Raw genomic sequence first — 15,895 nt, forward strand, 5'->3', positions numbered from 1 at the left:
ACACAGTAGGTCTGATCCCGACTGCTGCTACCCTCATCCTCAGCAATTCTACTTCTGGAGCTAGGAAGATGCACTTCACGTTTTTCAGTCGCAGACCTACCGGCCATCGCAATCGGGGTAAGTTTGCCGCCTCGCAGGCAAGAAATGATTTATGGTACCTTACAGCAGGATTTTATAACAGCAAACCTGTTGCACTGTCTGTCGGCGGTGACCAGTTTATAACCAACAATGTCTGAGGGTCATTTCTGATCAGGAAACTAACCGCTTAATTGCAGAGATTCAATGTTAATTTAGATCTGGGGTAATTGTGATCCATAGAGCAGTAACCTGCCCTTACATTGATACTGTGGGTGGCTCTGAAAGGAGCCTTTGGTTTATTAGATTAAATCCTGTCCGCTTTACTTGCTCTTGGACACACTGGTGGTTTTCTTGGGCAGCAGCACAGCCTGTATATCAGGCAGCATCCCGCCCTGAGCGATGGTCACCTTTCCCAGCAGCTTGTTGAGCTCCTGGTCGTTGCGGATGGCCAGCTGCAGGTGTCTGGGGATGGTTCGGTTCTTCTTGTTGTCGCGGATCGGGTTGTCGGCCAGCTCCAGGATTTCAGCGGTCAGATACTCGAGCACAGCAGTCATGTAGACCGGCACCGGCACCCACACGCTCAGCGTAGTTCCCCTTCCGCAGGAGCCTGTGAACACGGCCCACAGGGAACTGCAGTCCTAACCGGGAGGACCGAGACTTTGCCCAGGCCCGAGCTTTACCGCCGGTTTTTCATCTTCGAGATATTTCCACAATCTACACGTTCATGGAAAGAATGAGAAACTCCTCACACATCTGCCTTATACCTTCTGGAGGAATGCAGCGAGCGAACTTGTGGTTGGTCGCTCTGTGGTGAATTCCATTGGTCCTTTCGGATGACCAATCGCATCCTGTTTGGTCCACCAAAGAAACCTGTGCGGAAATGACTGTTCTGAACAGTCAGTCTTCGAAGGATTTAGAAATTCAAAAATCCCGCCAATAATTGTTAAAAATTGCGGATTATGTTAGTAACTTCCCCATTAGCCAAATATTTCCTAACACTTTTTGTTTCCCTTTGTCTTAATCCACATTTCACTTGCAAATTCCAGTCTGTTACAATCAGGATGAAATTCGGGTTCAGTTTCAACCTATATGTAATGTGAGGGAATCACTTCCCACTTATTCTGTAACGGGACACAATCCAGCTCAATCTTTGTAAAAGTGAGCTTTCATAGATTATCGATCGATCCCCCGCACAGGCAGCAGTGAGACCAGAACTGAGAGGTCTTCTGTGAAAAGTGAAGAGGGACAGAGTGTTCAAACTGCCCCGCTTCTGGTCTCTGCAAGAACTCCCACTCTGGGTTGTTACACTCGGACTCGAAGGTTAATAAACGGTTTGACTCCTAAGTCGAATTTTCTTTTAAATTGAAAAGGGCGTGAGAGAGAACGAGGTGGCTAAAGTCTGAGTCTCATCCTAAAACAAGTTTCTAATTCTTCGGCAGGCGCTGTAAATAAACAGGTCTGAGAACAAAGGGAAAGGGCGACCAGGGACCGTGTATGTAGTTTAGGGCGGGAAAAGGAAGAACCGGACAGTAAAATCAGTTATCTGAGAATTTAAAACTAAATCTACAGCTGGAACTGCAAAGGTCCCCACACACTTGTTCAGGAAATAATTACAGTAAATTGAGTCTACAGGGAGATGGGTTTGTGCAGCTCTTTCAGAGAGGTTGTGCGTGTGTGCAGGGACAACGGGTGGGCGGTGCTTCAGGATGTCTGTCAGTTTGATTGGTCACATGCTTATGTCCAGCTCAGTGGCCCCTGATAGGGAGCCTTGTTGTTCTGATAGTTGTCTGGTGACCCTGGGCCAGCACGCCTCACCCTATTGGGTGAGACTAGCCCACGCTAACCCTATTGGGCCAGCCCAGGCTCACCCAAATGGGCCAACACAGTCTCATCTCCTTGGGTCAGCCCGGGCTCACACTATTGGGCCAGACCGGGCTCACACTATTGGGTCACCCAGGCACATCCTATTGGGCCAGCCCGGGTTCAACCTATTGGTCCAGCACAAAAGGCCCAGTGATCAGCAGAGAAAATCAGCAGCTCATTTATTTTATTCTCACTTTGCGTACTTACCCAACCATGTAAACTGGAAATGATGAATACCATCTTCCTTTGAATGTGGAAGGAGAAAAAATTGTCAGTTCTGTCTGTGGGAAAATATTTCAAACATCAGTGTGACTGTAAAAGCACCGAGACACACATATCCTTTCCGCGTGAGAATGTCCCAGTGCACTGACTGTGGAAAGAGCTTCAACCAGTTACACAGCCTGAAAAACATCGCACCATTCACAGCGGAGAGAAGCTACACGTGTTCTGTGTGTGGACGAAACTTCAACTGATCGTCCAACCTGGAGAGACACAAGGACACCTGCTTCATGGAGAAATCATGGAAATGTGGAGACTGTGGAAAGGGATTCAGTTCCCCGTCTGATCAAGAAAACCATCATCACAGTCACACTGGGGTGAGACCATTCACCTGCTCAGTGTATGGCCAAGGTTTCACTCAGTCATCTGATTTGCTGAAACTCCAGCGAGTTCACACTGGGGAATGTGGGAAGGGATTTACTCAGTCATTTGAATTGCGAGTTCGCAAGTGACTGCAGGGTTTGGGTTCTACTGTTATTACTGCTGTTAATCACATCCTGACTGAATCGTGTTCATTCTGTGAGTTGGGATGTGTTTCTGCTGATGTTAACCACCCATAAAACTGGGCTGGAGTTTACTATTTTGATATTTCAAATAACAGTGTGTCGATACTTGATGTCTCCATGATAAGAGGAGACAAATTGATGTCTTGTTATCGACTGCTTCATTTTGCGCCTTTACTCCTTTCTAACTCTAGATTGTTTCAGTTCTCAGACCTTTGGTAACTCTCAGGACAAGTCACAGTCCCCATACCGTCCAGAGTGCCTTGATGTCCAGGGCAGGGGTAGCTTACACGCCCAGGATCACTAAACACAAAATCCAGTCTGTTAATTACTTACAGATACTGGAATTTTCGTGTGTCCACAGCATCTCTCTCACCATCAATGTGTGAATAGAGTATCACCCCTGGAAAGCTGGTTTCAATTTAAATTTGAATCCACTCAGTAAATGTATTTTTTAAAATATCTACAAGTAAACCGATCACATCAACTAATTGTCAAAGGTTTACAGTCAACTAGATGGACAAGTAAAAACATCATGGCCCAATAACACAGCTCGATATTCACAGGAGAAAGTCTGTTGTCTAAGTCCTCGAATGTAAGTTGGTGAGATGAGAGACTGAATCTCTTTCCACACTCAGCTGGTAAATGGCCTCTCCCTGATGTGTTTCCACCGAAAGCATATCTGCATCCATTTCCACATTCCCCACATTTACAGTGTTTAGTCAGCTGGGCACACGAGTCTTAGAGGTTGACGAATGATTGAAGTTCTATCCACGCACAGAACATATCTACTGTTTCTCACCGCTGTGATTGGTGTTTTACCAAAGGCTGATGATAACGTGATCCTAATGAATCTGGTGAATCTCTCAAATCTTGACGTGATGTTTGGTTTGAGTTACCAAGCTGCAGATTCTCCCATTCTAATACCCTGCAAATGTAGGTTACAAAAGTTGTCCCTTTAAGTACAGGATATAATTCAGAATAGACAAATCTAGATTCTATAGGACATTCTGTCCCCTCCTGTCCCTCCAAAGATGTAAAAGCTATATTCTAGACGCTCTCCCTCCATCCTTACTGTCTAAAATCAACTACGAGTTACTTTCTCCAGGAAATGCTGAATCTGGCTGGGTGCAATTCCACATAAATTTGTTAACCTCTGGTGCTTCACCATCAGTCGACTCAGTGAGTGGCAGCAGGATTTCCACTGTGGTCGGCATCAAAGCCGAATCCAATCATACCTCCAAATGACATCCACAAACCTCCCAATTGATGTCACTGGACCAGTATCAAGATCAAGGGCAGTGGCTAATTTTTACTCATTTTACCCCAGTGGTACTGAGGACAATTATAACCCCTGAACTGCTGCCTTGGCTGAGATCAACTAACAGCCCAGACCAAGGACCGAACTTGTGAACTTCCCAGTCAGTATTGCAGAGTGTTCTAAAATGTGGGGGGTTGACGGAGGGTTGGAAATAATATTTTGAAACACATTTTACTCCACCTTTAAACAAAACCTTCATCACACTGCACAATTATGAAATTTTTCCAAATTAAACAAGCAAGTCAAATGGATTATAAAAACAATATGCCATTTTAGAAAGGCTCAAGTCAATCGAATAGACAGCTTTACAATCACAGGACAATACAGAAGTGAGCGAATGTTAATGGGAGCTCGGTTAGTGAAGTCCGCTGACACACTGAGATAAACTGGACTGTTCCTTTAAGTATAAATCGGCAGAGAAAAGAGAGTCCCTGTCCCTTTAAATAGCTGCCCCATTCCCCCGGGCAGTGGGAGGAGCAACGGCGCGCAACCTCTTGAGATACTGACACAGCAAACATCGCTGGATTGGCTCCCGCAAGTTCCTAAAGTCCTAAGAAATAAATTGCATCAGGTTAAGTAGAACAACTGAAAAGACTGCACACAGAGTCGGTGCTATGTGCGTGTGTGTGTGTACACAAAACACATCATTCTTAATCTTTGCGAGAGATAAGCTACTTCCTGCACCATTATTATCCAGCATTTTATTTCCTATTGATTACAATGCAATTGCAGAGTGTTTAATTCATTTACCATTTATTGATGACCCATTGTCTTGTATGCTATTGTTTAGAAAGTGATGACAGAATGACCATTCCGTTACCAAGGTGACCAAATCTCTCCGCAGTATTCAGTGGGAAGGGAATTAAATCTTTGCTCTTAGATTTGGACGCTGTGGGAACATCGGCGCAAAATCACACGTTTAAATACGAAATGTGTCTGTTTTCTCACATGTCGACCGGCTGTGAGAAATGGAACTTTGAGTAAAAAATGGCTGTGCTCGTCCGCGAACCTCTCACATATTAAATGTGATCATCTCTAAGCAAGAATCATGCCCCTGGACCAAAGAGCCGCCGACAGTAAAAAGTGTAGCTCTCAGATTCTGACGGTAGTGAGAAAAGATATTAGGCACATCGTGCTTGTGCTGTCCCTCAGAGAACTATCGAATTAGTCCCCCTCTCTGCAGTCCTACATATGTTATCCTTTTGACGAATATATTATTAATTTGAGACATGATATGAGCAAAGTACAGCATCCTTGCAAGTGAAAGGGGAATTTGGTGATGAACTTAAATGTAAATGACAAACCGACCAGCAAGGTCAAAGCTGTAAGACAACGACGAAGAGAATTCGAACCCATGCGTGCAGAGCACAATGGATTAGCTGTCCATCGCCTTAATCTCTCGGCCACGTCGTCTCTGCTTTAACACATCGTCAGCCATTCAATCTCCTGCTTTTTGTATCCAAACAGAAATAACGTGCAAGAAAGTCCACTTCACAGCTTGCTCTGCCCGTGCATGCAGATCGACAATGATGAAAACTTGCCATGAGATTCTTTAAGCAAACAGCCTTCCTTTCCTTCAGGTGAGTGAGTGGAAGAGATGGTTAGTTTATCGGCAGAATCAAACATAGAATATAAAATTTCACGTAGCGAGCTAAGTTGACCGCGGCGTAAAATCACAAGTTTTAACGTGAAATATGTCTGTTTTCTCACATGTCGAGCGGTGTTAGAAGCGGAAATTTGAGTAAAGCATGACGGGGCTCGTCCGGGATTTGGCCCGTGACCTCTTGCATTTCAAATGTGATCATTCCGAAGCGAGAATCATAACCGTGGAACAACGAGCCACCGATAGTGAAAAGCGCAGCTCTCAGATTCTGACGGTGGTGAGAAATGATATTCGGCCCATCGTGCATGTGCTGTCTCTCAGATACCTATCTAATTAGTGCCCCTCGCCATTGTACTGCAACTGTTCTCCTTTTGACGAATATATTATTAATTTGAGACATGACACGAGGAAAGTACAGCATCCCTGGAAGTAAAAGGGGAATTTGGCGATGAGGTTAAATGTGAATGTCAAAATGTGGTCAAGCTGTAAGCCAACGACGACGAGAATGGGATTCGAACCCATGCGTGCAGAGCACAATGGATTAGCAGTCCATCGCCTTAACCTCTCGGCCACCTCGTCTCTGTTTTAGCACATCGTCAGCCATTCAATCTCCTGCTTTTTGTATCCAATCAGAAATAATGTGCAAGAAAGTCCACTTCACAGCTTGCTATGCCCGTGCATGCAGATCGACAATGATGAAAACTTGCCATGAGATTCTTGAAGCAAACAGCGTTCCATTACTTCAGGTGAGTGACTGGAAGAGATGGTTGGTTTCTCGGCAGAATCACAACAAAGAAGATAAAATTTCACGTAGCGAGCTAAGTTGACCGCGGCAGGACTCGAACCTGCAATTTTCTGATAAATTTACGGTTGCAATCGAAGTCAGAGGCCTTATCCATTAGGCCACACGGCCTCTGCCAACACCAGCTCTTGTGTTGTTGTGTATATTGCGGGCAAATTCAGGGCAACTGCAATATCAAGGAGTCGATTTTGGAAAAGAGGAGCATATTTCGAGTGAATGAACAGATGCACTGCGATCTGGGTGCGCACCGGCGCAGGCAAGCCCAATGTAAATTGGAACACACAGTTTAACAAATCGGTCATTGCAGCTGAAATCATACTCATTCTCAAACAATACAGGATGACCCGGGTTTATGAGAAAATCCGTTTTAAAGGGAAAGATTATGAACCGGAACTGACAACCAGCCCATTTAAACAGACACAGAATGATCCGGGACTGCAAGGACATCCCTTTTACCCAGACGCAGAATAACCCTTGACTGACAGCAGTTCCCTTTTAAAAGAATAAAGTGAGATTTCGATCATCCCTGAAGGCAATTGTGCAGTGGGGCTCAGGACGACTCGGGGCAGAGACTGTTATTGAAGCCACAGGTGATAAACAGGCAGGAAGGAGGGAGGGACGTAAAACCAGCCCAGTCTGAAATATATAAATATTTATATTTTAAGAAAATAAATGCATTGAAATTGTATTTAAAAAAAATTGAATTTGAGTTGTTTTAAATAAATAAATAATTGATTCATAATCTATGTATTTTTAGATTAAACGAAGGCTGTGTGAGTAGAATAATTCCATTGGAAATGAGGGGTGCAGTCTATAAATACCCAAACACAGTATGCCCATGGTGGAAGACAAGTTATGAGGGAAGATGTGAGCTACAAGGGCGATCTTTTAAAGTCGCGTGTGTCTTTCTGCTGGATCTGACAGCAGCTGCTTGTGCTGTGAAAGAGGTCAAATGTAATAGAGCCAATCGCAGGCAGAACAGAAACAGCATATTTATTTTGGAAGTTACAAATTTCGGATTATATATAAATACACACATATATATATACATGTATAAACAAAGTCAGTCATGTCTTGCCTTGGTTTAATTTGATTTGAATTTGAAAATAAGGATGGAGGATGTCATCATGTCACACAGCCCATACGCAAGCCCTGCCTAAAATCGCTATATTTCTAACTTGTTTATTTTCCCTTCTTTCAGATGTGGAATAGCAAAATCCCACAGCAGACTCTTCTACCGTCAGAGAGTCCACGAAGGAGTGTTCAATCAAATCAGTACGGTTTCAAGTTGCATGTAATGCATTTTTCTCACATGACAGTAAGATCGCACAGCACGTTTGCACACACTCTAGCTTACACAAACAGAAAAACAAAATTCCTTAACCTCCAAAGGCAGGTTTTTAAATTTGAAATTGGAAATCCGGGACAGACAGCACATCCCTTTTCAACAGGCACAGACTGATGAGGGTCTGATAGCACACCATTTTAAACAGACAGAGAATGATCCAGGACAGACAGCACATCCCCTTAAAAGGGACACGGAAATAAAATGAATAAAAACAGATAAATATGTAAAACTCGGCAGGTCGTGCAGATATTGTGGAGGAAGAATCCGTTTTCACGTAAAGTCGGATAATCATTCCGATATTTTAGGAAAAAGTTAAAGATTACAGATGTTTTCAACAAAAATAGCGCCTGGAAAAAATACGCAGCGAGAACGGTCAAATGGGAATGTCTGTGATACAGTGGAACGCGGGAGTGATTAAATAATAAATGGCACAATGTAGAAAGGCAAAGTGGGTGATAATCGGACAATAACGTAACAAAGGCTAGTCCAGAGGAGGTGTTAGTGTGAACAGCAGAACCATTACCAGACAATGGGAGCGGTGCTTATCATCCGATAAGTTGAACATAATGTTGAGGTCAGAACACGAGAACATGCCTACAATATAGGGTGTCACCGCCTTTTAATCAGACCAGGCTGCTTTGCCAGCCCGAATTGATTTCCTGTCCGCTTTGAATTCGGCAGCCAAGGGACGAATTCAAAAGGCAGCGTCTCTCATCTTTTCAGCTCGAGAGAAACAGGACGCATCATATTCAGGGCAGAGGTGGAGATTGACGCTGAATGTATGCTTATCCCAATTGAGGTGAACTTATGCGTTCAGACAGGAAGATGTACTGATCAAGTGTTGGCCGGAACCTAACAAGGGTTTAGGTTACCCAACGAGTCACAGAGCCGAGTACCTCTGAGATATTTTAACTTTACTCAGTTTGGCCGGTTTCACTTTGCTCTGGGATTTGGATGCTAAGGGAACATCGGCGTAAAATCACACGTTTTAACGTGAAATATGTCTGTTTTCTCACATGTCGAGCGGCTGTTAGAAGCGGAAATTTGAGTAAAACATGACGGGGCTCGTCCGGGATTTGGCCCGTGAACTCTCGCATTTCAAATGTGATCATTCCGAAGCGAGAATCATAACCGTGGAACAACGAGCCGCCGACAGTGAAAAGCGCAGCTCTCAGATTCTGACGGTGGTGAGAAATGATATTATGGCCCATCGTGCATGTGCTGTCTCTCAGATACCTATCTAATTAGTGCCCCTCGCCATTGTACTGCAACTGTTCTCCTTTTGACGAATATATTATTAATTTGAGACATGACATGAGGAAAGTACAGCATTCCTGTAAGTAAAAGGGGAATTTGGCGATGAGGTTAAATGTGAATGTCAAATCGTGGTCAAGCTGTAAGCCAACGACGACGAGAATGGGATTCGAATCCTAGTGTGCAAAGCACAATGGATCAGCAGTCCATCGCCTTAACCTCTCGGCCACCTCGTCTCTGTTTTAGCTCATCGTCAGCCATTCAATCTCCTGCTTTTTGTATCCAATCAGAAATAATGTGCAAGAAAGTCCACTTCACAGCTTGCTATGCCCGTGCATGCAGATCGACAATGATGAAAACTTGCCATGAGATTCTTTAAGCAAACAGCCTTCCTTTCCTTCAGGTGAGTGAGTGGAAGAGATTATAGGTTTCTCGGCAGAATCACAACAAAGAATATAAAATTTCACGTAGCGAGCTAAGTTGACCGCGGCGTAAAATCACAAGTTTTAACGTGAAATATGTCTGTTTTCTCACATGTCGAGCGCTGTTAGAAGCGGAAATATGAGTAAAACATGACGGGGCTCGTCCGGGATTTGGCCCGTGACCTCTCGCATTTGAAATGTGATCATTCCGAAGCGAGAATCATAACCGTGGACCAACGAGCCGCCGATAGTGAAAAGCGAAGCTCTCAGATTCTGACGGTGGTGAGGAAAGATATTCGGCCCATCGTGCTTTTGCTGTCCATCAGGGACCATTCTAATTAGTCACCCTCGCCATAGTTCTGCAACTGTTCTATTTTGACGAATATATTATTAATTTGAGACATGACATGAGGAAAGTACAGCATTCCTGTAAGTAAAAGGGGAATTTGGCGATGAGGTTAAATGTGAATGTCAAAACGTGGTCAAGCTGTAAGCCAACGACGACGAGAATGGGATTCGAATCCTAGTGTGCAAAGCACAATGGATTAGCAGTCCATCGCCTTAACCTCACGGCCACCTCGTCTCTGTTTTAACACATCGTCAGCCATTCAATCTCCTGCTTTTTGTATCCAATCAGAAATAATGTGCAAGAAAGTCCACTTCACAGCTTGCTATGCCCGTGCATGCAGATCGACAATGATGAAAACTTGCCATGAGATTCTTGAAGCAAACAGCCTTCCATTACTTCAGGTGAGTGACTGGAAGGGATGGTTGGTTTTTCGGCAGAATCACAACAAAGAATATAAAATTTCACGTAGCTAGCTAAGTTGATCGGGGCAGGACTCGAACCTTCAAACTTCTGATAAATTTGCGGTTGAAATCGAAGTCAGACGCCTTATCCATTAGGCCACACAGCCTCTACCAGCACCGGCTCTTGTGTTGTTCTGTATATTGCGAGCAAATTCGGTGCAACTGCAATATCAAGGAGTGGATTTAGGAAAAGATGAGCATATTTCGAGTGAATGAACAGATGCACTGCGATCTGGGTGCGCACCGGCGCAGGCAAGCCCAATGTAAATTGGGACACACAGTTTAACTATTCGGTCATTGCAGCTGAAATCATACTCCTTCTCAAACAATACCGGATGACCCGGGATTATGAGAAAATCCGTTTTAAAGGGAAATATTATGAACCGGAACTGACAACCAGCCCATTTAAACAGACACAGAATGATCCGGGACTGCAAGGACATTCCTTTTAACCAGATGCAGAATAACCCTTGACTGACAGCAGTTCCCTTTTAAAAGAATAAAGTGAGATTTCGATCATCCCTGAAGGCAATTGTGCAGTGGGGCTCAGGACCACGCGGGGCAGAGAATGTTATTGAAGCCACAGGTGATAGACAGGCAGGAAGGAGGGAGGGACGTAAAACCAGCCCAGTCTGAAATATATAAATATTTAATATTTTAAGAAAATAAATGCTTTTAAATTATATTTAAAAAAAATTGAATTTGAGTTGTTTTAAATAAATAAATAATTGATTCATAATCTATGTATTTTTTGATTGAACGAAGGCTGTGTGACGAGAATAATTCCATTGGAAATGAGGGGTGCAGTCAATAAATACCCAAACACAGTAAGCCCATGGTGGAAGACAAGCCATGAGGGAAGATGTGGGCTACAAGGGCGATCTTTTAAAGTCGCGTGTGTCTTTCTGCTGGATCCGACAGCAGCTGCTTGTGCTGTGAAAGAGGTCAAATGTAATAGAGCCCAGCGCAGGCAGAACAGAAACAGCATATTTATTTTGGAAGTTACAAATTTGGAATTATATATAAATACACACATATATATATACATGTATAAACAAAGTCAGTCATGTCTTGTCTTGGTTTAATTTGATTTGAATTTGAAAATAAGGATGGAGGACGTCATCGTGTCACACAGCCCATACGCAAGCCCTGCCTAAAATCGTTATATTTCTAATTGTGTATTTTCCCTTCTTTCAGATGTGGAATAGCAAAATACCACAGCAGATTCTTCTACCGTCAGAGAGTCCACGAAGGAGTGTTCAATCAAATCAGTACGGTTTCAAGTTGCATGTAATGCATTTTTCTCACATGAAAGTAAGATCGCACAGCACGTTTGCACACACTCTAGCTTACACAAACAGACAAACAAACTAAAATCCTTAACCTCCAAAGGCAAGTTTTTAAATTTGAAATTGGAAATCCGAGAAAGACAGCACATCCCTTTTAAACAGACACAGACTGATGAGGGTCTGATTGCACACCATTTTAAACAGACAGAGAATGATCCAGGACAGACAGCACATCCCCTTAAAAGGGACACGGAAATAGAATGAATAAAAACAGATAAATATGTAAAACTCGGCAGGTCGTGCAGATATTGTGGAGGAAAAATCCGTTTTCACGTAAAGTCGGATAATCATTCCGATATTTTAGGAAAAAGTTAAAGATTACAGATGTTTTCAACAAAAATAGCGCTTGGAAAAAATACGCAGCGAGAACGGTCAAATGGGAACGTCTGTGATACAGTGGAACGCGGGAGTGATTAAATAATAAATGGCACAATGGAGAAAGGCAAAGTGGGTGGTAATCGGGCAATAACGTAACAAAGGATGGTCCGAGGAGGTGTCAGTGGGAACAGCAGAACCATTAACAGACAATGGGAGCGGTGCTTATCATCCGATACGTTGAACATAATGTTGAGGTCAGAAGACGAGAATATGCCTACAATATAGGGTGTCACCGCCTTTTAATCAGACCAGGCAGCTTTGCCAGCCCGGATTGATTTCCTGTCCGCTTTGAATTCGGCAGCCAAGGAACGAATTCAAAAGGCAGCGTCTCTCATCTTTTCAGCTCGAGAGAAACATGACGCACTCATATTCAGGGCAGAGGTGGAGATTGACGCTGAATATATGCTTATCCCAATTGAGGTGAACTTATGCGTTCAGACAGGAAGATGTACTGATCAAGTGTTGGCCGGAACCTAACAAGGGTTTAGGTTAGCCAACGAGTCACAGAACCGAGTACCTCTGAGATATTTTAACTTTACTCAGTTTGGCCGGTTTCACATTGCTCTGGGATTTGGAAGCTCATGCAACATCGGCGTAAAATCACACGTTTTAACGTGAAATATGTGTGTTTTCTTACATGTCGAGCGGCTGTTAGAAGCGGAAATTTGAGTAAAACATGACGGGGCTCGTCCGGGATTTGGCCCGTGAACTCTCGCATTTCAAATGTGATCATTCCGAAGCGAGAATCATAACCGTGGAACAACGAGCCGCCGACAGTGAAAAGCGCAGCTCTCAGTTTTTGACGGTGGTGAGAAAAGATATTATGGCCCATCGTGCATGTGCTGTCTCTCAGATATCTATCTAATTAGTGCCCCTCGCCATTGTTCTGCAGCTGTTCTCCTTTTGACGAATATATTATTAATTTGAGACATGACATGAGGAAAGTACAGCATCCCTGTAATAAAAAGGGGAATTTGGCGATGCGGTGAAAGTCAAAACGTGGTCAAGCTGTAAGCCAACGACGACGAGGATGGGATTCGAACCCATGCGTGCAGAACACAATGGATTAGCAGTTCAGCACCTTAACCAATCGGCCATCTCGTCTCTGCTTTAACGCATCGTCAGCCATTCAATCTCCTGCTTTTTGTATCCAAACAGAAATAATGTGCAAGAAAGTCCACTTCACAGCTTGCTCTGCCCGTGCATGCAGATCGACAATGATGAAAACTTGCCATGAGATTCTTGAAGCAAACAGCCTTCCATTACTTCAGGTGAGTGACTGGAAGAGATGGTTGGTTCTCGGCAGAATCACAACAAAGAAGATAAAATTTCACGTAGCGAGCTAAGTTGACCGCGGCAGGACTCGAACCTGCAATTTTCTGATAAATTTGCGGTTGTAATCGAAGTTATACCCTTTATCCATTAGGCCACACGGCCTCTGCCAGCACCAGCTCTTGTGTTGTTGTGTATATTGCGAGAAAATTCAGGGCAACTGCAATATCAAGGAGTGGATTAAGGGAAAGAGGAGCATATTTGCAGTGAATGAACAGATGCACTGCGATCTTGGTGCGCACCGGCGCAGGCAAGCGCAATGTAAATTGGAACACACAGTTTAACAATTCGGTCATTGCAGCTGAAATCATACTCATTCTCAAACAATACAGGATGACCCGAGTTTATGAGAAAATCCGTTTTAAATGGAAAGATTATGAACCGGAACTGACAATCAGCCCATTTCAACAGACACAGAATGATCCGGGACTGCAAGGACTTCACTTTTACCCAGATGCAGAATAACCCTTGACTGACAGCAGTTCTCTTTTAAAAGAATAGAGTGAGATTTCGATCATCCCTGAAGGCAATTGTGCAGTGGGGCTCAGGACCACGCGGGGCAGAGACTGTTATTGAAGCCACAGGTGATAAACAGGCAGGAAGGAGGGAGGGACGTAAAACCAGCCCAGTCTGAAATATATAAATATTTACATTTTAAGAAAATAAATGCATTTAAATTGTATTTTAAAAAAAATTGAATTTGAGTTGTTTTAATAACTAAATAATTGATTCATAATCTATGTATTTTTTGATTGAACGAAGGCTGTGTGACTAGAATAATTCCATTGGAAATGAGGGGTGCAGTCAATAAATACCCAAACACAGTAAGCCCATGGTGGAAGACAAGCCATGAGGGAAGATGTGGGCTACAAGGGCGATCTTTTAAAGTCGCGTGTGTCTTTCTGTTGGATCTGACATCAGTTGCTTGTGCTGTGAAAGAGGTCAAATGCACTAGACCCAGCGCAGGCAGAACAGAAAAAGCATATTTATTTTGGAAGCTAAAAATCTAGGATTATATATCAATATACACATGTATATATATACATGTGTAAACAAAGTCAGTCAATCAGTCATGTCTTGCCTTGGTTTGATTTGATTTGAATTTGAAAATAAAGATGGAGGAAGTCATCATATCACACAGCCCACACGCAAGCCATGCCTAAAATCGCTATATTTCAAACTTGTATATTTTCCCTTCTTTCAGATATGGAATAGCAAAATCCCACAGCAGATTCTTCTACCGTCAGAGAGTCCACGAAAAAGTGTTCAATCAAATCAGTACGGTTTCAAGTTGCATGTAATGCATTTTTCTCACATGAATGTAAGAACACACAGCACGTTTGCACACACACTGGCTTACACAAACACACAAACAAACCAAAATTCCTGCACCCTCCAAAGGCAGTTTTTGAAATTTGGAATGTGAACTCCGGGTCAGACAGCACATCACTTTTAAACAGACACAGAATGAAGCGTGTCTGATAGCACACCATTTTAAAGAGACAGAGAATGATCTCGGACAGACATCACATCCCCTTAAAAGGGACACGGAAATAGAATGAATAAAAACAGATAAAAATGTAAAATTCGGCAGGTCGTGCAGATTCTGTGGAGGAAGATTCCGGTTTCACGTTCTCGCGGATGATCATTCCGATATTTTAGGAAAAAGTTAAAGATTACAGATTTTTTCAACAAAAATAGCGCCTGGAAAAAATACGCAGCGAGAAAGGTCAAATGGGAAGGTCTGTGATAGAGTGGAACGCAGGAGTGATGAAATAATAAATGGCACAATGCAGAAAGGCAAAGTGGGTAGTAATCGGACAATAATGTAACAAAGGATGGTCCAGGAAGGTATTAGTGGGAATAGCAGAATCATTACCAGACAATGGGAGCGGTACTTATCATCCGATACGTTGAACCTAATGTTGAGTCCAGAAGTCGAGTACATGCCTATAATATAGGGTGTCACCGCCTTTTAATCAGACCAGGCAGCTTTGCCAGCCCGGATTGATTTCCTGTCCGCTGTGAATTCGGCAGCCAAGGGTCGAATTCAAAAGGCAGCTTCTCTCATCTTTTCAGCTCTTGAGAAACAGGACGCACTCATATTCAGGGCAGGGGTGGAGATTGACACTGAATGTATGCTTATCCCAATTGAGGTGAGCTTATGCATACAGACAGCAAGATATACTGATCAAGTATCGGATGGAACCAAACAAGTGTTTAGCTGATGCAACGAGTCACAGAGCCGAGTACCTCTGAGATATTTTAACTTTACTCAGTTTGGCGGGTTTCACTTTGCTCTGGGATTTGGATGCTAAGGGAACATCGGCGCAAAATCACACGTTTTAATGTGAAATATGTCTGTTTTCTCACATGTCGAGTGGCTGTGAGAAGCGGAAATTTGAGTAAAACATGGCGGGGCTCGTCAGGGATTTGGCCCGAGATCTCTCGCATTTCAAATGTGATCATTTCTAAGCGAGAATCATAGCCGTGGACCAACGAGCCGCCGACAGTGAAAAGCGCAGCTCTCAGATTCTCACGGTCGTGAGAAAA

At 43.4% G+C, this 15,895-nt stretch overlaps 2 non-coding genes across 2 annotated transcripts; both read right to left on the reverse strand.

The window, feature by feature from the left end:
- Positions 1 to 6,144: 6,144 nt before the first annotated feature.
- On the reverse strand, positions 6,145 to 6,226 carry trnas-gcu (transfer RNA serine (anticodon GCU)). The gene has a single exon. It is a non-coding gene; the product is annotated as a tRNA-Ser (tRNA).
- A 245-nt stretch (positions 6,227 to 6,471) lies between these two features.
- trnar-ucg (transfer RNA arginine (anticodon UCG)) lies at positions 6,472 to 6,560 on the reverse strand. The gene is given in 2 exon segments: positions 6,472 to 6,507; positions 6,524 to 6,560. It is a non-coding gene; the product is annotated as a tRNA-Arg (tRNA).
- Positions 6,561 to 15,895: the final 9,335 nt, after the last annotated feature.

Source organism: Pristiophorus japonicus, unplaced genomic scaffold, assembly GCF_044704955.1.
Source record: "Pristiophorus japonicus isolate sPriJap1 unplaced genomic scaffold, sPriJap1.hap1 HAP1_SCAFFOLD_52, whole genome shotgun sequence".
NCBI lineage: Eukaryota > Metazoa > Chordata > Chondrichthyes > Pristiophoridae > Pristiophorus > Pristiophorus japonicus.